At 48.6% G+C, this 22,693-nt stretch overlaps 1 protein-coding gene across 3 annotated transcripts in view; it reads right to left on the bottom strand.

Annotated features, from left to right (window-relative positions):
- CSRP1 (cysteine and glycine rich protein 1) overlaps nt 1-13,652 on the bottom strand; it is a 36,402-nt gene extending 22,750 nt beyond the window's left edge. The window contains exon 1 of one of the 3 annotated variants that reach the window (XM_048826723.2): nt 13,543-13,652. The gene's annotated coding sequence lies outside the window, so the exon portion shown is untranslated. The remainder of the gene's footprint in view (nt 1-13,542) is intronic. The other 2 variants (XM_075122028.1, XM_048826724.2) reach the window with 2 other exon arrangements.
- Nucleotides 13,653-22,693: the final 9,041 nt, after the last annotated feature.

Raw genomic sequence — 22,693 nt, 5'->3', positions numbered from 1 at the left:
ACATCTGGGTCCATTAGCAAAGCGCTTTGCTAATAAACAGAGTGGTGTGACAAATTATGTGAGTCCTGAATCTGACTTTGACAGAGAGTGTGCATGGGTTGGGGTCTCCTAGCAAGTCTACCACAAGAGATTTCATCAGTGAACACGGTATAAATAGATTCGCCAATAAACAAAACGGCCTCAGTTTACCTCACAGAAATATGGGCTTGTGGGACCGCTAGTGGAGGGAGGTCTTCTGATTGTTCAATCTATGTCCTCCTCCCTCCCCCTCCCCCCACATGCACACTCAATCCACAACTCACACACGAGAGCTTGAACACTGTGAGTGGGGAAAACCCAACTGGCAGAGGCTGCAGCAGGGATCAGAAAGCAGCAAGAACATTATTCTAAGGGTTCAGAGTTTGTAGGAGAACAGGAGAGCCAAGGAGGTGTAGTCAATGAACATAGGGAAGAGCAGACTAGATCAGGGGTCTGGCCAGTCTAGTCCAGTGTCCCATTGGACTGTGGCCAGTACCAGATGCTTCAGAGGAAGGTCCAACCCCCTCCGCTCAGTAGACAGATGTGAGATAATCTGCCCCCCCCCCCCATTAAGGAATCAACCTAACCCCTGCTAATAAATGACCGGATTAAATCATGAGGTTTTTGTAGCCCTTCAGAGTTTGTTCACAAGACTCAAAGAGGGATCAGAGATTTATATGGATTACAAGAATATCCCGAGTTCTAACAGCCAGTGCTAAATTCTTGACCTCAGTGACATCCTGTGGCAACGCGTTCCCCAGTCTAAGTCACACAGTGTGTGCGCAAAAAGGTTTTTGGGGTTTTTTTGTGGGTTTTGAGTTTGCCACCTTTCAATTTCATTGCACCTCACCATCGTGTAACACATGAAGAGGACAAGAGACGCTCTCCAATCTACTTTCTTTATTCCACTTGCTCGGCAGATACTTTGATCATGTCCCATTGGCGAGTGGGGAGAGGGGCATTGTTAATGGTAGCAATCAGCTGTCACAGGATTCTGGAGAAGGGAGTCTGTGCAGTTGTGAGCTATTTGAGGAAGGGTTTGATTTGTCAGAATCTAGCGTTTTCTGAAAGCTGTGCCAGGCATCTTAGAACTTAGTTCTGTGTAAAACTGCTGAGTTCATTTTATCCCAATCTTCAGATTTTGAATTCACTAGGTGATGTCTTATTCTAGCCACAGTAAGTGTGAAAGCTTCGGCTCAACATGGGAAAGGGGCATTCGACATTTAGCGCGTCCCCAACAATTCACTCATGGATGAAGTTGAAGGAAACAAGCAACCGAATGGACGGAGTGAAAAAAAAATAATTCCACTTCTTCTTGAGGAGAGCTAACACAGTCCGATATTAGTGATGAGATTGAGAGAATTCATGCTCAGAGGGCAGAGAATCTGTTTCTTTGAATTCTCCAAGAACAACCATGCCACTGAATGAAACACTACCATTGAAGCAGATCACTGATTCACCTGACAATCCTGCAGGAGAGACATTTTCAATGCCATCATCACTGAAATGTAGCCACAATGACAACTTAAGTCCCTATTCCAGCACTTTAGCATGAGCGGAGATCAAATCAGTGATCATGCCGTAGAGACAACTGATATGAAAGGTGGACTGGGATGTGATAAGAAGCTGTAACCACTTGTACCAACATCTCCTTCAGTGCAACACAAACAGCAATCTAAATAAGTGATTCAAGCACTTAGCCACAGATTAAATCTCTCTGGAGGAGTGTGACACTCCATACCTCAAAGTAACACCCTGGAACCCCTATATTCACCATTATATGATTATGATGTGTTTTGTACAAAGGTTGCCTTGTGAGGCATCATTTAAGAAGTTGTGGTCTGTTGAACCTTAATACCCTGTTGAATTGTATGTGTTATTATGTGAGTGTTATGAAGTATTGCTATATTTACTACTGAAATACGTTGGGACGTTGGTAGACGCCCACAGCCAACCTTTCAGTCGGGACAAAGGAGCAGCCATCAATGGCCAGACAGGCTTAATGATTCATCAAGACCCATTCCACTATCCCAGAGAAGACATGTATGCCATGGGGCCGGACTGACCCGTGTCACAGCAAGGATCTTTCTAGCAGCTGGAAGAAGGTATTTAAAAAAAAAAAAAGAGAGAGACAGTGATATCATCACTTGGCCTCCCCTTCCCCCCAGTCTCAACATCTGGAAGACAAAGACTTTGAACTGGGGAAGATTGGTCCCAGGCTGGAAGGGGGTCCAGTCTGTGTATTTTAAGCTGTACCATCTGGTAGGATGAGAGATTGTCTGATTCAGATCTTATTTAGTGGGCTTGAGTTAGAATTTAGACGGCAAATTTATTTCTTAGGCAACCAACTTTGATCTCTATGTTTGCTACTTGTAATCACTTAAAAAAAAATCTCTCTTCCTGTAGTTAATCAATCTGTTTTATATTTTGCCTAAAAACAGTGTGGTTTTGGTTGAAGTGCTTGGGGAAATCTCAGCTCAGTTTACAAAGGCTAGTGTATATCCACTCCACACTGAGGCAGTGGCGAACTAAGTAATGAGCTTACACTGGACAGGCTTCTGACCAGTGCAAGACAGTACAGTCCTGGGGTGCAAGGCTGGGGAGCTGGAGGGAATTGACTGAAGCCTTTCTGTTGGTGGTTCATGAGGGGCTGGGAGATCATTCATGTAACTCAGTTGGGTGTGTCCCTGCCTGTGGATGGCTGTGTAAGTGCAGTGCCTGCCAGAGGCTTGTAGCTTGACATCAGCATCACAGTGTGAGGTACAGCCCAGGCTGGTGGGTTTGGGGGGCTCAGGTTGCACCCTGGGGACCCCGTCACAAGGAGTTTGACTTGTGGGACCACTACTAGATGTTTCAACGAAAGGGAAGATCTAAAAGAATCAGCATGGATATTAATAAAACAAACAGGACAAGTGACCCCATAATAGGTATGAGTAAATATGGCAGGCAACCAGCTTGGCTTAACAGTGAAATCCTTGCTGATCCAAAATACAAAAAAGAAGCTTACAAGAAGTGGAAGATTGGACAAATGACCAGGGAGGCGTATAAAAATATTTCTCAGGCATGCAGGAGTGAAATCAGGAAAGCCAAATCACACTGGGAGTTGCAGCTAGCAAGGGATGTTAAGAGTAACAAGAAGGGTTTCTACAGGTATGTTAGCAACAAGAAGGTGGTCATGGAAAGTGTGGGACCCTTACTGAATGAGGGAGGCAACCTAGTGACAGAGGATGTGGAAAAAGCTAATGTACTCAATGCTTTTTTTGCCTCTGTCTTCACGAAGAAGATCAGCTCCCAGACTACTGCACTGGGCAGCACAGTATGCGGAGGAGGTGACCAGCCCCCTGTGGAGAAAGAAGCGGTTCAGGACTGTCATAAATATAAAGGGAAGGCTAACCACCTTTAAATCCCTCCTGGCCAGAGGAAAAAACCCTTTCACCTGTAAAGGGTTAAAAAGCTAAAGAACCTCGCTGGCACTTGACCAAAATGACCAATGAGGAGACAAGATACTTTCAAAGCTGGAGGGGGGAAAAACAAAGGGTTCTCTCTGTCTGTGTGTTGCTTTTGCCAGGAACAGAAAGGAATGGAGTCTTAGAACTTAGTAAGTAATCTAGCTAGATATGCGTTAGATACTGCTTGTTTAAATGGCTGATAAAATAAGCTGTGCTGAATGGAATGGATATTCCTGTTTTTGTGTCTTTTTGTAACTTAAGGTTTTGCCTAGAGGGATTCTCTATGTTTTGAATCGTATTACCCTGTAAGGTATTTACCATCCTGATTTTACAGAGGTGATTCTTTTACTTTTTCTTTTATTAAAATTCTTCTTTTAATAACCTGATTGCTTTTTCATTGTTCTTAAGATCCAAGGGTTTGGGTCTGTGTTCACCTATGCAAATTGGTGAGGATTTTTATCAAGCCTTCCCCAGGAAAGAGGGCTAGGGGAGGATTTTGGAGGGGAAAGATGTTTCCAAGCAGGCTCTTTCCCAGTTATGTATTTGTTAGATGTTTGGTGGTGGCAGCAATAAAGTCCAAGGGCAAAAGGTAAAATAGTTTGTACCTTGGGGAAGTTTTAACCTAAGCTGGTAAAAATAAGCTTAGGGGGTTTTCATGCAGGTCCCCACATCTGTACCCTAGAGTTCAGAGTGGGGAAGGAACATTGACAGGGACTATTTAGAAAAGCTGGACAAGCACAAGTCCATGGGGCCGGATGCGCTGCATCCAAGGCTGCTAAAGGAGTTGGCGGATGTGATTGCAGAGCCATTGGCCATCTTTGATAACTCATGGCGATCAGGGGAGGTCCTGGACGACTGGAAAAAGGCTAATGAAGTGCCCATCTTTAAAAAAGGGAAGGAGGAGGATCTGGGAAACTACAGGCCAGTCAGCCTCACCTCAGTCCCTGGAAAAATCATGGAGCAGGTCCTCAAGGAATCAATTCTGAAGCACTTAGAGGAGAGGAAAGTGATCAGGAACAGTCAGCATGGATTCACCAAGGGCAAGTCATGCCTGACTAATCTAGTTGCCTTCTATGACGAGATAACTGGCTCTGTGGATGAGGGGAAAGCAGCGGACATGTTATTCCTTGACTTTAGCAAAGTTTTTGACACGGTCTCCCACAGTATTCTTGTCAGAAAGTTAAAGAAGTATGGGCTGGATGAATGGACTATAACAGGGGTCGTCAACCTTTCAGAAGTGGTGTGCCAAGTCTTCATTTATTCACTTTAAATTAAGGTTTCACGTGACAGTAATACATTTTAACATTTTTTAGAAGGTCTCTTGCTAAAAGTCTAAATATTATATCACTAAACTATTGTCATATGTAAAGTAAACAAGGTTTTAAAAATGTTTAAGAAGCTTCATTAAATTAAAATGCTGATCTTATGCTGCCAGCCCGCTCAACCCGCTACCAGCCTGGGGTTCCATTCACCTAGGCTGGCAGCAGGCTGAGCGGGGCCTGAGGTTGGGACCCCAGACTGGCAGTGGGCTGAGCGGCTCAGGCCACTGTCACTCAGCCCACTAATGGTCTGGGGTTCCGTCTGCCGGCTCCTGCCAGCCAGGGTCCCGGCTGCCGGCCCCGCTCAACCCATTGCCAGTCTGGGATCCCAGCCCTGACCACAGAGTGAGTGCCTACCTTCTCCCTGGTTCTACCCATTCTCTTCCTCTCTCTCTGCACTGAGGGAGTGCACTGAGCCCCGGGCTGGGGGTGAAGGAGCAGGCTGCGGGTTGGGGTGTAGGGTCTGGCCAGAAGCTAGAATGAGGGAGGGGGCGCAGGAGGTTTGGGTGTGACAAATTAAGGTCAAAAGTATCCACTAAATCTGGATACCCAATCAAAGATGCCTAGGACCTGATTTTCCAGGGTGCTTAGCATCACACAGCACTGATATGTTCAAAACCCAGCTCCCAGTGATTCAACCGCAGCTGTGACTGCTCAGCACTTCTGCAGATCAGACCCCAGGATATCAAGCCAGGCACCCAGAAAATGAGGGATCCACTTGTTAGTGATCACCTGTGAAAAGCTGGGTTTAAGTGACTAGTGTACGGCCAACAGACCCCCGACGTTGGTGGGTAAGTTCGAACCTGGGACCTCTGGAGCTAAATGCATGAGCCTCTACTGCATGAGCTAAAAGCCACAGGGCTCTTAGCTAAGGCTGTAGCAGCCTCATTAATCTCTCAGTGGTCTTGGTGCCACTGGACGGTGACAGGAGATGTGCGGGTTAGACTAGCATCACACAGGAACTTTGTGGCAGAGACAATAAATCCCCCCCAACGGAGGACGTTCTACTGTGTATAGAGCAGGCCTGAGTGGAATGAGCATATTGATCTGAAGATACTCCGTGAAAAGCCTGCTGTTCTGGGTGCAAAATACAATAAGTACCCCCATCTACTAATAAGTTGGGCCTCCTACCACTCCAGTGCCCACACCTGGGGCTCGTCTAAATACAGTTTCATTGAAATTGGCTTAAAACCCAATTTTAAACTGTTCATGCAGGAGATTTGTACCAATCTGATTTGTTTAAAACTGGTTGGGCCTGTGAATTTACGGCCGCAAGGTAAGCTGATCTAAGGGAAGCGTCTTGGGCCACCCTGCCCTTCCCAGCAGCAGCAGAAGAGTTTGGGTGTGGGAGGGCATGGGACAAACTCTTCTGCTGCTGCTGGGAAGGGCGGGGTGGCCCAAGACGCTTCGCTTAGATCAGCTTACCTTGCGGCCGTAAATTAAGCTGATCTAAGCGAAGCGTCTTGGGCCACCCCCCCCTTCCCCGCAGCAGCAGAAGAGTTTGGGTGTGGGAGGGCATGGGACAGGGTGAGGCAGGCTCTGGGCAGCACTTACCATGAAGAATCCAGTTTTCCAGGGCAGCATTCTACTGCCTTAACCATCAAACCCTCCTTTCTCCTGCTGCAGTTCCCTGCCTCGTTCACACTATGCCTTTCAACTGCTGCAACAAACAAGTTGGGGTCCTACAGGCAACCGCCTCCTTCACTACACAAACCTGATTCACCCGCAGGAGGGCTCCAGATCCTGCATGAACAGTTTAAAATTGGGTTTTAAGCCAATTTCAATGAAACTGTATTTAGATGAGCCCCAGGTGTGGGCACTGGAGTGGTAGGAGGCCCAACTTGTTAGTAGACGGGGGTCTTGCTTATTGTATTTTGCACCCAGAACAGCAGGCTTGTCACGGAGTATCTTCAGATCAATATGCTCATTCCACTCAGGCCTGCTCTATACACAGTAGAACGTCATCCGTTAGGGGGGTGGGGGGGGGGTATTGTTTTTAAACCAAAACAATTAAAATGGTTCAACACCTCGTGTGGCTACAGTCATGCTGGTATAAATGTGTGTCTACAAGTATAGCTTGTTTCCCCTCTCACATGGGAGTAAGCCATACCCGTATAAGGCACTTTTACACTGGTTTAACTGCATTCACCCGACGGGGTTGTACTGCTTCACTTATCCCAGTATAGTTGAACCAATCTGAAAACACCAGTTTTACAAGCTCTCCCTGGAGTTTCACTTGTAAAAGTTTCATGGGTTTTTCCACCTTTCAGACACAAACCACAGCAGGTCTGATCAGGCTGCAGGGGAATCCCACCGCTGGGGTGATGAGTATGAAAATCTGAGCATTACTTCTCTGAAGAGAAACATGTCATCCTGACCTATTACCCCACCACACTCACTGCCCTTCTCCCTCAGGGGACCAACAGCTGCTTGACCTTGCTCAGTGCCTCTGGGTGATTTTGAAACAAGTCTACAGTGGCCAGGATCAGGGAGGGTGACACAGGGACAGATTTTCACCAGAGTTCAGTGTGCTGGGTGCTGACTATTTTGGACCCCCTGGCCCCAATCAGGGGCTCTGAGCACTTGGAAATCTGGCTCTTTAACAATTCTGGCCCCACATGGCTTGGGCCAGATCCTTAGAATGTGCAGCAAGTCTGTGTAGCTCCATCCCATTTCCCCTCCCTCAGGCTAGGCACAGCTGCAGACAAGAATCCGGCCTCATTAGCACCTCTGAAGAGCACCACGGTGTCACTGCAAAAAAGTAGCTCCCGGTGCGCCTCTCCGCCATTCCAGTGTAAGAACGTTCACGGATGGTCTGTCCATCCTCTACACGCCATAATGGGTGAGCATGATTTATACAGCAATTGCCTTGGATTTAGAGATGAGGGGACAGCTATACAATGCAATGTGGGGGGAAAAGGTTAGATACCAATTAATTCTGGCCATACTAAAAGGTTATTTAGCAGAGGAGGAGGGCAGATTTAATGCACCTGGATTGCAGTAGAGCATTTAACAGTGTGGCATGAAATCCCACCTGTAAAGTTAATTCACACTTATTTATCCAGGAGAACTCTCACGTGGCCTGGAAACCAGTGTCAGAGTCTGGAACTGAGGGAGAGGGATCTAGAGAGGGACCACAGGGCCTGGGGTCTGATTTAAAGTCGCCCTGATTACTGGAAGTAATCAGGACGCTAACGAGATTTGCAGAGGATAGGTAATTGGCAGGAGCCGCAACTCCAAGGGGCCTGGAGAGGTCAGACGTCTGGGCAGCAAAGAAAAGGACAATCATTTTGCAAAGATATATCCAATTCACTGAGGAAAGTTACAGGGAAAGATTTTTGAGGCCTTACCACCTACCATTGGGACCAGATTTTCAGGGGTTCTTTGAGGCCAGAGTTTAGAGTGCTTTTGGCAGTTTAGCCAGGAGGGCCCAACTCTCTCCTACCTTATGTCACTTCCACCTGTGTAGATGGAGTGTGAAGTGGGTGTAGCACACGGTCACTCTGATTTTGTAGCAATTTACCTCAGCTGTGTACCGGTGTAAGTGACTGCACAAGGAATAGGTCAACTGGGAATTAGCCCACGTGTAGTAAATGGAAGGCAGATATTTGCTAAAGCAGAGGTTCCAAAAGAGACCTAGGGGCCAACCCTCACTCACACTGGTGCAAATCAGAAGTTACCCCATTAAGTCAGTAGAGATACACGCACATCAGACCAGTGCGAGAGAAAAGAGAATCAGGTCTCAAGCCTCGCAGCATGATGACCAGTGCAATCTGGGACCAGATCAGTCTAGCTGAGGAGAGCAGCACTCACTGTGCGAGGCCTTTCCGTGGGTTTTGACTTGGAGCATGGAGTCAGTACAGGATGAGTTAGGGTCCATGAAAGAGAGAGACTAGCAGCAGCCCATGGCTAGCACAGGATCCGCACACAGAGCTTGCCAGTGCACACCTGACCTTCCAAGCAGACAGCTTCCCCAAACCCAGACAGACTCAGTCATGCCATATTCAGGAGTGGCTTTGAGAGAGGCAGAAAATTTCCACTAGAGACCGGGCCGAGCCCTCTGCTGCTACCAGGGGGGACAAGCCATGTCCCTGAGCCTGCTCCACAACAGAAGAGAAAGAGCTGGCCATGTAAACACCAGACCACTGTTCACTAGCCAGGTTACCATACATGGCCGTTCATTAGTGCTAAAGGGCAGTGAAATTCCTGAGGAATGAGGTACTGCAGCCACAGGACCGCATGGATCCCCAGGCATTCCACAAGAGGGCTGGCTGCAAGTTTTCCACCCAGTCTGGAAAAAACTGGGGTTTTCTACTAATTGAACAGTTTGATGCGAAGCATGTGCTCTCCATGGAAAATCCAGGCTGCGGAATGAGGGGCAGAATCAAAAAGAAAGCTATTTGCTTTTTCAGCAAAAAGCAAGGTTTTCCTGCAGGGAATTTCCCCTGTTCCCTCATTTTCTGACCAGCCCTATTTAATGCAAGTCATTTAGCACATACCAGGAACCTTTTGAGAACAGGTTTCAGAGTAACAGCCGTGTTAGTCTGTATTCGCAAAAAGAAAAAGAGGACTTGTGGCACCTTAGAGACTAACGAATTTATTTGAGCATGAGCTTTCGTGAGCTACAGCTCACTTCATCGGATGCATACTGTGGAAACTGCAGAAGACATTATATACACAGAGACCATGAAACAATACCTCCTCCCACCCCACTCTCCTGCTGGTAATAGCCCATCCAAAGTGACCACTCTCTTTAAAATGTGTATGATAATCAAGGTGGGCCATTTCCAGCACAAATACAGGTTTTCTCACCCCCCCCCCCCCAAAACCTGGATTTGTGCTGGAAATGGCCCACCTTGATTATCATGCACATTGTAGGGAGAGTGGTCACTTTGGATAAGCTATTACCAGCAGGAGAGTGAGTTTGTGTGTGTGTGTGTTTTGGGGGAAAAAAAAAAAGGGGGTGGGGGGGTGAGAAAACCTGTATTTGTGCTGGAAATGGCCCACCTTGATTATCATACACATTTTAAATAAGCTATTACCAACAGGAGAGTGGGGTGGGAGGAGGTATTGTTTCATGGTCTCTGTGTATATAATGTCTTCTTCAGTTTCCACGGTATGCATCAGATGAAGTGAGCTGTAGCTCACGAAAGCTCATGCTCAAATAAATTGGTTAGTCTCTAAGGTGCCACAAGTCCTCCTTTTCTCTTTTGAGAACAGAGTCAGATCCTAGGCTCTATGGGCTGCTTTGCCCTCCCCAGGAGACAGAATCCTGAAGCAGACCTCACCAGTTCTAAGGCAGTATTCGGTACAGATGCTCTAAGATGCACTGGGGTTCTGGCTGGGAAAGGCACAAAACCCCACTGAATAACCCCCACCCTCCCAAGTAGGGAGACAAGCCACACATCCAGTTCATACCAAGCCTCTGTAACAGCCTGCCCAGAGGGCAGAGGGAGGAGTATCTTGGCACTACCTTTGCCAAGCTCTGAGCAGCTGCAGGCTATTCATTGGGGAGAAGGTGGATCCCACAAGCCAGACCTTGCAGCCACAAGGAATGGGAAAGAGGAGCCAAGACAACCCCTTCCCAAAGCTCTGCATGGGGGGAAGAGGTGTCCCTGTGTCAATTAGCAACCTCAATACCTTCCCTCTCCCTGGTATCCCAGTGCTTGGTTTCTCACCAAGGTGTTGGCTCACTGGCCCTTGACCCTCATGTTTTGAGCTGACCTCCAGCAAATAGGTTTACACCAGCTAGTAAGTGTCTGGTGTACCTTGCCCAGCAGGGCCATCCCTAGGGGGGTGAGGGGCCCGGGGTGGAAGGGACGGATTCATCTCTTCCAGGACCAACCGCACTGGCCAATTGCATCGACCTGCGGGGCCCCCCCAAAGTGTGGGGCCTGGAGCGGTTGCTCTGATTCGCCCTACCCAAGGGATGGCTCTGTTGCCCAGCTCTGGTTAACTCCCCCTCCTACAATCTCTGCTCTTAATTTGTGCAAACAACACCTATCTGGATTTCTTGCTTTAACAGAGGGCTGAAAATCATTTATTTGGGCCACATCCTCAGCTGGTATAAATCGGTGCAACTCTAGTTGTTTCAGGGAAGCAAGCAGTACACTGATTTACACCAACTGAGGAGGCAGTCCTTGAAGTTTACAGGAATGCAACCTTTATCCAGACCAAAAAGGGAAGTTAGAGCAGGGCAATTAGGAGACAGGACTCCTGAGTTCCACGCCCAACCCTGCTACTGATCTTAGGCAAGTCCCCTCTGCTCAGAGCTTCAGTTCCCCTTCCCCACAACCATCTGCAAAACGGAAATACAAATTCTTACCTACTTCAGAGTGGGTTATAACTAGAGATAGCAAAATGCTTTGAGAGCCCCAAATGAAGGGCACTAGTGAAGTTCTCTTTGCTGCTTCAGGGATACTCACAATTTTGAACTCTAGGAGCTATAGGTCAGGTTTCCCCATTAGATATAATCACACAGACAGCCTCCCTTCCGAGATACAGAGCACACACAATTTCCTGCCACGAGGGAGGCGGAAATGCCACTGAGCAGGATGATGTCAGCCTGCTTTTCTTGTTCAAATGTTCATAAATTCCTAGGTTCCTAGGCCAGAAGGGACCATTGTGATTATCTCCTCTGACCTCCTGCGTAACACAGCCCGGAGAATGGCCCCACAATAATTCTTAGAGCAGATCTTTTAGAAAAACAAACATCCAGCCTTGATTAAAAAATGGTCAGTGATGGAGAATCTATCACGACCCTGGGTAACATGTTCCAAGAGTTAACGACTCTCACCGTTAAAAACTTACACCTTGTGTCCAGTCTTATTTTCCCCTCAGCCTCACACATTTCCCCCAAAATATGTCAAAAAACATGGCTGTAGGATTCTCCACAATCGCAGAGATCAGAACTTGGGCCCATGCCTTTATCCACCAGGATGGGTGCTACTCATGCTCAAAAAAGCAAAGGGTCTAAGCACTGGCAAGAGGTGGTGTGAAGACCAAGCTCATTTCCAGACTTTGGTCACAGGCGAAACGAGTTGGGGAGGTCTCAGTAAACATTCACTGTGGACTCTGCGTCAAAACCCCATCACATGATTTGGCCCAGGTCTGGAAGAACAGGTGATCTGGGGGAAGCGAGTGGGGCGTCAGCATTGTGGGGCACAGACAGGGCTGCAGGAAGACGTAGGACTACTGCCATTGCAGGTCAGGCTTGAGGGCCACTGGCAGAGCTAACAGGGGTGCAAGACTGAAATAGGAGGTGCTAGAACCCAGGACTGAGGAGCACTCACAGAGCTATACGCGTGCAGATGAAGCCTGCCCCAGACCAGACCCCACCACGCGCAGCTCCAGCCAGCAGCATGAACCCTTCATTTCTACGTTCACCCAGAAGTATAGCATGATGATTACTCCATCCTCACCCAAGGGTCTCCCAGCGTCACAGCATACCGCTTTGTTCAGAGGGTTCCTGCCATGCCCCGCGTGCAACGGAGGCAGCCTGGAAGCTCAGAGAGGTAGATCACAATAGTCAAACCGAAACACAGCCCAGGACGTTGCCTGGCACTTGCTGTGGCATGGGCAAGCCCCTCTCCTGCTACGGATATCCGTGCACAAGACTAACATGCTGCCCTGGCAGGTGTGGGGGAGTCTTTGCACACACTGGCTGGTGATGGGATTCCATTGTAACAAGCTGATGTTACTGCTGAAACAGGGCCGAGATGCAGGCAGCTTTACACTACATGACTGAAGAACTCCTCTGAACAGCGGCAAGATCCTACCTGCCTGCCAGAGCCAGGAACAGGGAGATGTGGGGAGGACATTGGGGATGTACAACTTCACAGCCCTGAAATACAATTGTGGGGCAGCTCTGTCTGTGTAGCCATGACAGGGATGATATTTGGTAGCACAGGTTATAATCCAAAGGGACCCTCAAAAACCTGGACCTGAAACAAAGCCCCTGGACCAGTCAGCCTTGGGATTTGCAACCCGAACCCAGAGGAGAGACTCAGCTGGTCCCGAGTTCTGAACCTCTCTTCCGAACAACCCAGCTTTGGGGCGTGGGAGATGTTTACAACCCCAGCCTGCGTTGGGCAGCTCATCCCGGTGCTGGTCCGGCAGCAGCAGAGCCATGCACTCGGATGACTCCCCTAAAGATTTTGGGGAGGGGGGGGGCAGAAGGGAGCAACCCGGAAACCCTGCTCTGAATTCAGCACCTCCAAGCCAGCTCGATTTGCAGTCACTCCGAATTCAGTGCGCACGTAACCGAGGCAGGGATGCGGCTGGCTCTGTAGCTGGGAGCAGTGCAAAGTTGCCCTGCTCTGGAGAACAGCCCCGTTTGATGACTGGGGTCCAAGAGAGCTAAACCAGACCCGGTGCCCCTTAGCACTTCCCTGGGCACCAGCCTCCCAGGGCAGCACAAAATCCGCGTAATAACAGAACCAGGGCTCCCCCCGCCACCATCTATCCCTCTCCCCCAACTCCCCAGAGCAAAAGGACACTGGCCAGCTCCTTTTCTGACTCAAGCCCTTGGCTTTCACACTAATGGTCCGGAGCGCGGCTCCTTTGACGCAGGCTCCGGCGCTGGGTGGAAAGCCCCGGAGCAGAGCTGGGCTGGGCCTGGCCGGACAGGGAGCTGCTGCCCGATGCAGGGCGTGGGGCTGGGGGCTCTGCAAGCGAGGGAGCCCACGGGGGATCCGGCCGGCATGGGGCAGCGTCCAGGCCCCCGGCCGTGGGAGCAGCTGCCCCAAGGCACGTACCTTGGGCTGGGCTGGGCTGGGCTGGACTGGACTGGACTGGGCTGGGCTGGGCTCGGCTCGGCTCGGCGCTGCACTACCCGGCTGGGCTCCGCTGGGGGCTGGTTTTTGTTCTCCTCGGGAGGAGGCGTGTCCCGGGGCTCCCCCCCCCCCCCCCGCTGCAGGCCCGGGAGGCCGGGCTCTTTGCACTCCGCCCCGAAGGGCTGATGGCCCCGTCACGGCTCCGGAGGAGGGAGGCAGCGCTGCCCACCCAAGCTCCCAGCGAGGGGCCGGCGCCCGGCACAGGCTGGGAAAGGCGCCCGCGAAGGGGCGCGGGCCAGGGTGCGGGGAAAGGGGCGAGCAGCCTGGCCAGGGCACACTGGTGCCCGGCTCCCCTGCACCCCGGAGCGCCCAGCGTCCACAGCGGCAGGGCAGGGGCTCTGCAAAACGTGGTCAGTAATGCCCCACAAACCTGACCCACAGCTTCCCCCCCCGCCGCCCGCTATTCCAGCCTGGGGCTCCCCTCCCAGCTCTGCTGATACCCCTCAGGCTCCCCTGGCAGCTCTGCTGAGACCCATCAATCCTGCCCCACAGCCCCGCACCATTCCAGTCCAGGGCTCGCCTCCCAGCTCTCCTGAGACCCCGCAATCTGGACCCTCGGCGCCCTGCTCTTCCAGCCTGGGGCTCCCCTGGCAGCTCTGCTGAGACCCCTCAATCCTACCCCAGTGCAGGACTCCCCTCCCAGCTCTCCTGAGACCCCGCAATCTGGACCCTCAGCGCCCTGCTCTTCCAGCCTGGGGCTCCCATCTCAGCGCTGCTGAGACCCCCTCGATCCTGCCCCATTCTGGGGCTCCCCTCCCAGCTCTGCTGAGACCCCTCAAATCCAGCCTGCAGCCCCCCTTGCTATTCCAACTCTGCAAATGTGCCTCATCTTTAACTCATAGCACCCCCTGCTGTTAGTCTTGGGCCTCTGCATATCCGTGCATTCACAAAGAACCACGAGGAGCTCAACTGAGACCAGCAAACTCATTTCATTGGTAACTTACAACAGATTTGGGCCAGCGGTGTTGGTATACTCAGTAGGTGTGGGCAAGCTAGTTTGGATAAATGATGAACCTAGCCAGCTATCCAGCTCAGAGCCATTTTGTCGGTTCCCTAACTGCCCTCCCAAATTAGCCCCATGCCCCAACAGCCACTGTGCCTTACCTGCAGTGACAAGGTGTGATAGAGGCCCCCAGTTTAGTAGCAGTCAGATGAAGATTCACAGTTACATTAGATAGGGGGAAAGGCAGGAATATTAATTATGGGAGCCAATGGGAGCTGCGGGGGCGGAGCTTGGGTCAGAGGCAGCATGTGGATATCCCTGGCTGCCCCTATGCGTAGGAGCCAGAGCGGGGGACATGCCTCTGTTTCTGGGAGCCGCGTGAAGCAGGCCAAGCCCCGGACCCCACTCCCTGGTGGGAGGTCGAGGGCCAGATTAAAACGTCTCGAGGGCCGGATGCAGCCCCTGGGCTGTAGCTTGCCCACACCTGTCCTAAGTGATTCATAATCCTTGTGCGAAAAAAGTACATCCTGCTTGTTTCCAAATATAGACAGAAAATATTTATTGATCACTTCTGCCTTTTCTGCATCATTATTAACAATTTTCCATCTCCATAGAGTAATGCGCCTATTCCATTGTTAAGATTTCTTATGTTCCCAATACGCTTAAAACTTTTTATTGTCCTTAGGCCTCCCAGCCATGAATTTTTCCCTGGTGTCTTTAGCTTCACTTATCTATTGTCTATATTTCATACCTCCTCACTTGTATTGATTGTTATTTACTTTTTTCATTTGTTATAAAGTTTTATTTCTAATTGCTGCCTTCACTTTCTAACTGAACCAAGATGGTTTTTATGCAGAGTTGTCCTCTTTCTTAACTGTGGAATGGTCTTTTTTTTTGGCCATCTAACCAAGCCTTCTTAAAGAGCTTCCAATCTTCATTCACATTTTCCCGCCTATGCTTTTCCTCCTGGTCAATTTTTCTTGTAATTTTCCTCAGCTTTGGGAAGTTGGACATTTTGAAGCACCAAGTCATTCTATTACTTGTTGGAACTGTACTCTGTTTGCCCATATTGAATATAGTCAGGTCATGATTACTGGTTCCTAGGCACCAACATCCTGTTCAGTGATAATTTATCCACCATATAGAGGACCAAGAGAGTTACTTTGCTTTAGAAAATCATGTATAATTTCTGAAGTCTATACAATCTGCTGGCAAAGTGCTCCACCCTCTTTAGTTCTGGTCCAGAGAATAAACACCTACTGCTGCTTTTGGATCCTCCCCTTATCTCAAGTGAGAGAGATCTGTGCAGTAGATCTGAAGGTGCCAACCCTGCTGATGAACCACATACCTGTCCATATGATGGAATTTAGTTTGCTTTTAAAACCAGCAATTTGCTTTTAAAACCGGCTAGGAAGTTACACATCCAAAACTATGTTAAAAGAGCGTCAAGTCGGCCAAGATGGCCTGCTTAGCTACACAGGCCTGATTCATTCCCAGAGCAGGCTCAGCCTGTGCATTGAATGAGGCAAGGTTCTGTGTGTGTGTGTGTGGGGGAAAGTATGTGATTATGTCATTAAAAATTGTATTGTACCGTATATGCACATGCACAAGGGGCCAAATTAAGGTTGCATACGCAGCCTTAATTCTAGCATTGCCTAACTTCTGAGTGCTTGATTTTGCAACCTTAAAGTCCTTTCAATGTAAGCTTGTGTTTAATATCAGGTTAACTTGTGCTGGTAGGTTTACAGATGCAAGTTAAGACAATATAACTAGTTTTAAATAAATATTATTTGTCCACATAGGCATATCTTCATAAATGATCTGGAGGATTGTGTGGATTGCACTCTCAGCAAATTTGCGGATGATACTAAACTGGGAGGAGTGGTAGATACGCTGGAGGGGAGGGATAGGATACAGAAGGACCTTGACAAATTGGAGGATTGGGCCAAAAGAAATCTGATGAGGTTCAATAAGGATAAGTGCAGGGTCCTGCACTTAGGACGGAAGAACCCAATGCACAGCTACAGACTAGGGACCGAATGGCTAGGCAGCAGTTCTGCGGAAAAGGACCTAGGGGTGACAGTGGACGAGAAGCTGGATATGAGTCAGCAGTGTGCCCTTGTTGCCAAGAAGGCCAATGGCATTTTGGGATGTATAAGTAGGGGCATAGCGAGCAGATCGAGGGACGTGATCGTTCCCCTCTATTCGACATTGGTGAGGCCTCATCTGGAGTACTGTGTCCAGTTTTGGGCCCCACACTTCAAGAAGGATGTGGATAAATTGGAGAGAGTCCAGCGAAGGGCAACAAAAATGATTAGGGGTCTGGAACACATGACTTATGAGGAGAGGCTGAGGGAGCTGGGATTGTTTAGCCTGCAGAAGAGAAGAATGAGGGGGGATTTGATAGCTGCTTTCAACTACCTGAAAGGGGGTTCCAAAGAGGATGGCTCTAGACTGTTCTCAATGGTAGCAGATGACAGAACGAGGAGTAATGGTCTCAAGCTGCAGTGGGGGAGGTTTAGATTGGATATTAGGAAAAACTTTTTCACTAAGAGGGTGGTGAAACACTGGAATGCGTTACCTAGGGAGGTGGTAGAATCTCCTTCCTTAGAGGTTTTTAAGGTCAGGCTTGACAAAGCCCTGGCTGGGATGATTTAACTGGGAATTGGTCCTGCTTCGAGCAGGGGGTTGGACTAGATGACCTTCTGAGGTCCCTTCCAACCCTTATATTCTATGATTCTATGATTTGCACTGGATTAACTAAATCAGTTTTCAAACTGATGCAACTTCCGTGTTCAGAGAAGGCCTTACAACAGAAGAGGGCGACCAGAAGAGAGTCCATGCATGCCCCTATACGGAAAGTGAAGCAGGAATTGCCCTGTTCTGTGCATTCCCTCTGAAGCATCTGACATGGGCTGGAAACAGGCTACTGGGCTAGATGGACCATTGGTCTGACCCAGTATGGCCGTTCTCAGGAAACAAATCAGACTGCTTAGAAGTCGAGCTTCAAGAGATTGTTTGGGCACAGTGGGTGTCTTTCAGCAAGCGGAAATCCAGCCAGAGTGAAACCATAAAGAGGAGGAGAAAGTGTAAGAAGAAAGTTACAAGGAATAAGAAATGTTTTTGAGGAACAAATCACCAAAGAGAGGGCTACTGGCCTTGATGGATGATCTCCCCTTGGCTGCTGACCCTTGGCCTCATGGTAGACTAATATTAAATCCTGCTGTCCTGCTCAGAGGCACAGCAGGCTTGTGCTGACATGTTTACTCACCCACTCAGGCCGCAGCCAGAGAGCCATTGTTCTGCCACAGTCAGGGCTGGTTCTAGGGGCGGGCAAGCAGGGCGGTCACCTGGGCAGGAACTTCCATAGGGTGCCATAGCACTGTCACTTGGCTTTTTTTATAGACTAAAACACAGTGACGCACGCCTCTCATCACCTTACAGCAGATGCAGATAGTACCATCAGCCTGTGCAGTAAATAAAATAGAGGGAGTACCCATATAACAGCCATCATACCTCTCCAGCATGGAGGTGGAGCCACTGCCTCAGTTTTCCCAGGCTGGTAGGGTGATTTGGCCCTGCAGTTAAATCACTGAACATTCTCATCTTGCAGGGGAAGGATAGTCCGTACAAAACAAGGACAGTCCATATGAAACATCCCTCCACAGGGTCAATAGCCTTTCTCCCAGGGTCTGCCCTACTCAGGGGAGTTTCCTCCCACCATCTCTGGAAGCCACAGTCTGGGACACCTGACCAGAGACAGGTGGAAACACGGGGCCTCCAGCCCACAGAAGTATTCTACTATCCCTAGTCTTTTCCGTCATCGCTTCCCAGGGTTCAGCAAAGTCCTGCCTCTTCACAGCCTGTTCACCAGTGCTGCCTGGCCTGGGCACTCTAGCTCTGTTTGGCAGATACTCCACACCGAAGCTAGCCTCCCTTTCTATAGGGGAAACCCCACAAAAAGCCCAGCTTCTCTGTCACCTCTTTTGTCTGCGACCTGGGCTACACCTAAAACTTAGATCCACCGAGCTATGTCACTCAAGAGTGTGAAAAATTCAAACCCCCTGAGCTATGTCGTTAAGCCAGACTAAGACCCAGCATAGACACCATTAGGACGATAGAAGAATTCGTCTGTCGGCCTAGCTACTGCCTCTTGCTGAGGTGGATTTACTACAGTGAAGGAAAAACCACTTCTGTGACTAGCCTGCGTCTACACTATGGCTGTACCACTGTACCACTTGTAGTGCAGAGATACCCTGAGGGAAGATTGTTCTTTATATAGCCTGGCACTCTTTCCCAGCATGCCTTGCAACAGCCTACAATTCCCAGAACCCCCCTGGGAACGATATCTCCAGAATACCTTTCTTTCAAGGGCCAGAACTTGGAACAGAGACCTACTAACCGCGAGGCCTGCTGTTAAAGGGGGAGCGCACCCTGTGTTCTAGGGCACAGAGGGTTACAGAGAATAAAGGAGAACAGGCTGAGGTCTGCAGCTGGGTGGGAAGGCGGAGATGACGTTGGTGGGGAGAGAGTGTGAAGTTCTTTGAAGAACTCGACCCCTCCATCACATGGGAGGCGGGCAGGGGACATGGCAGGACTTGGGATTAGCTGAGCACAGGAGGACTCAAGTGGAGAGGGGTTTGGTCGGGGTTGAGAGACAGGCAGGTGCAGAGGCCGGTTTCGAACCCAAACCATCACCCATTCCAGGGGGGAGAGGGGCAATGGTCTGCTCATGCTGTCACTTTCCCCCTGAGACTGGGGCAGTCTCAATACTTGTCAGACAAGCAGATTCTCCAGGTTCATTTCCCTGGCTCCTTTGGACAGCAACTGGTGGCAGTTCTTGCCCAGACATGGTCCAACTGTCAGTGGCGCCCCCTATGGTTACAATGGCAATGTGACACGGGTTGTTTCCCTGCAAAGTTACTCCTAGCTTGCTGGGGGTTGGACTGCCAAAAGAAGATGCTGTAACTGGCTGAAAACCTGAGCCAGAGCCCACGGAAGTGAATGGAGAGTTTCCCACTGACTTCAGCAGGCTCTGGTGAAAAGTGATGGCTGCCATAGAGCTCTTTATTTATCACAACAGCTAGCTCTTATATAGCACTCTTCCCCAGTAGATCTCTAAGCACTTTACAAAGGAGATAAGTTTCACTGCCCCCATTTTACAGATGGGGAAACTGAGGCACAGGGAGGGGAAGTCTCAGGTCTCCTGATCTCATCCGCTAGGATACACTGCCTCAAATGTCTTAAGCCATTTTCTTTAAAGGGGCAATAAACAAAGGCTGTTCTGCAGTTTCTACTCACCTGTAACCCAATATTATAAAGGGACATACTGCCAGACTGGAGCAAACCAAAGCTCCTTTTGCTACTAGATGCTGTCTCCAGCTGTGTCCCAAATCAACCCCTTCAGAGGAAGGAACCCTGCTATAGGCACTTACCTTATCCCCCCAGACGAAGTCCTATTGGGAGCTGTGTTCTGATACTGTTCTTTGATAACAGTTTTCTGGGTAGTCATTATTTTATTGTACAACAAGGGGTTTTGGTTGGCGTCATTTTCTTTCTGATATCCAGGCTCTTGATCGCTCTTTGTATGTTTTGTATTTTGCAAGAATACTTTGCATTAATATCCAGTTATTTGTTTGAATGTATTCTGAAATTATTAGCAATTTATCTTTAAAGACTCAAGCAATCAAGCCTTATTATCTTGACAGCTCATAGAAAGTCAATTTCAAGCCTGCATACTCTGCTATTTTCACGAGATTGGAATATCTGGGCAAGTGGTTCTCAAACTGGGGGTTGGGAGGACCCCAAAGTGGGTTGCAAGCCCATTTTAATGGGTTCGCCAGGGCCAGCATTAGACTCGCTGGGATCCGGGACCGAAGCCGAAGCCTGAGCGCTCTGCCCCTGGCCCAGGCTCATGTAGTAATTTTTGTTGTCAGAAGGGGGTCATGGTGCAATGAAGTTTGAGAAAAGGAGTACTTGTGGCACCTTAGAGACTAACAAATTTATTTGAGCATAAGCTTTCATGAGCTACAGCTCACTTCATCTGAATGCTCACGAAAGCTTATGCTCAAATAAATTTGTTAGTCTCTAAGGTGCCACGAGTACTCCTTTTCTTTTTGCGAATACAGACTAACACGGCTGCTACTCTGAAACCTGAAGTTTGAGAACCGCTGATGGGCTGTCGTCTCTCTTGCACTAACATAGGAGAATGCTGGGGGCCAGACACAGCTGTCTGATTTTGTGGATCAATCGATGCAAGCTCCAGTTCTGGTCCAGCTGTAACTTAGGCCTTGCCTATATTTAGAGTTACACTGTTTTAACTAAGACGGTGATCCTGCAAACACATATATGCTACCAACCATAACCACTGTTCCCTCTAAGCTGTGTGCGTGTGCACACAGATCCTAAACCCTGCACACACAGCGAAATACCATGCGCACAAAAATTTGCACAGAAGCACAACAATCTGCACAGAAGAAATTTTTTGCGCACATGGCCTGTCAAAAATTTGCACAGAAGAAATTTTTTGGGCAAACGGCCCGTCAAAAATTAGAGGGAACATTGACCATAACTGAAGTCAATGGAACTACTCCTGGTAGTCTAGTTAAACATGTTTGCAGGATCAGTGACTTCAATCTAATTTCATTAAACTGGTGCAAAATGCAGTGTAGATGCTTAGTCTGATTTAAAAGAGATTTATATCTGTGACACTGCACCCCATATTCTTCACAATGATCATGTGAGGTGTCATTGGAAAAGTTATGATTTGCTGAATACGTCCTATTTGTATGCATGTATCATTTTGGTATCTGAAGTTCTAAATATTGACTAGGGATCTGTATTTCAAATGGGCTTACTCTGGAATACACCCACAGCCAGCCTTTCAGGTACAACAATGAAGATGCCAGACAGGGCTGATAGGCCATCAGCAAAAACAATGGACTGTAGAATAGCTTAACCTTCCTGTGGGCATTTTGGCCAGCCTGTAAGCAATGGCTGCTATAACACTGCAAGGGCATGTGTCCAGACCACATGTTTCTGGACTCCATCTTGGGATGTCAGTATTTTTCCACAAACCGGTCTGGGAACCAAGTTTTGAAACAAAGGGTTCCCACCCTATGCTAAAACTATATAAGACAGGAAGTGACATCTTCCTTTGTTCTTCACTCCTCATACAAGAAGACTCCTGGAAACACCTGAGGAACAAAGACTAAACTGGCGGGGAAGTGCTGGACCTAGGCTAAAGGAATTTCTAGCCTGAAATTGAAAAACCTTGGGATTCCAAGCTGTAAAGCAAGTGCAGCTTGTATCTTAAGAATCTGCAGACCGCTTGTATCATCCGTCAGGTTGAGAGACTGTTAAGTCAAATCCTATCTCTCTAGTATGTAAAGCTTGGTTTGCTTTTTTGTTTATTTACTAGGTAATCTGCGTTGATCTGTTTGCTGTCACTTATAATCACTTAAAATCTATCTTTTGTAGTTAATGAATTTATGTTTTAATCTAAACCTGTGAGTTTGAAGTGAAGTGCATGGGAATCTTAACTCAGAGAGGCTATTTCATTTCATTTCCTTTCCACATTGAGGGGGAGGCGAACTGGATAATAAAATTCATACTGGTTGGGTTTGGACTAGGGCAAGACAGTATAGCTCTGGGGTCCTAGGCTGGGAAGCTGGGGGTTATTTTGGCTGTAGCCTCCCTATTGTTGGTTCAAATGCAGTGGCTGATCAGAGAGCCTGCATGTAACTGCAGCTGGGTGTGTCCCTACCTGTGCGAATGCTGGTGGAATTATAGGACCTGGAGCGGGTCTGCAGTCAGTCACAGCAGCACAGTGAGAGAGGGAGCCCAGGCTGGTGGGTCAGAGGGCTCAGTGGTACCCCAGTTCCAGGTGGCACCTGGGAGGAAACCATCACAATATCGATCTAACTTAATTCAATAATCAGTTTATGCTAAATTTAGATAATCCTGATGTAAACAGAATTAAGAGTGTCTGCATTGTGATTTGCAGTAGTTTAATTAAATCAGTTTTAAATTAATTTAAAGTTAAACTGGTACAACTTTGAATCTAGACAGAATCTTGGAGTACCCTAGAAGCTGCTCTAACTTATGGCAGCTGGTTATCCCCAAGAGCCA

The sequence above is a fragment of the Caretta caretta genome, chromosome 21, assembly GCF_965140235.1.
Source record: "Caretta caretta isolate rCarCar2 chromosome 21, rCarCar1.hap1, whole genome shotgun sequence".
Taxonomy (NCBI): domain Eukaryota; kingdom Metazoa; phylum Chordata; order Testudines; family Cheloniidae; genus Caretta; species Caretta caretta.
The sequence above is the reverse complement of the archived record's forward strand: the minus strand, read 5'-3'. Positions and strand labels throughout refer to the sequence as shown.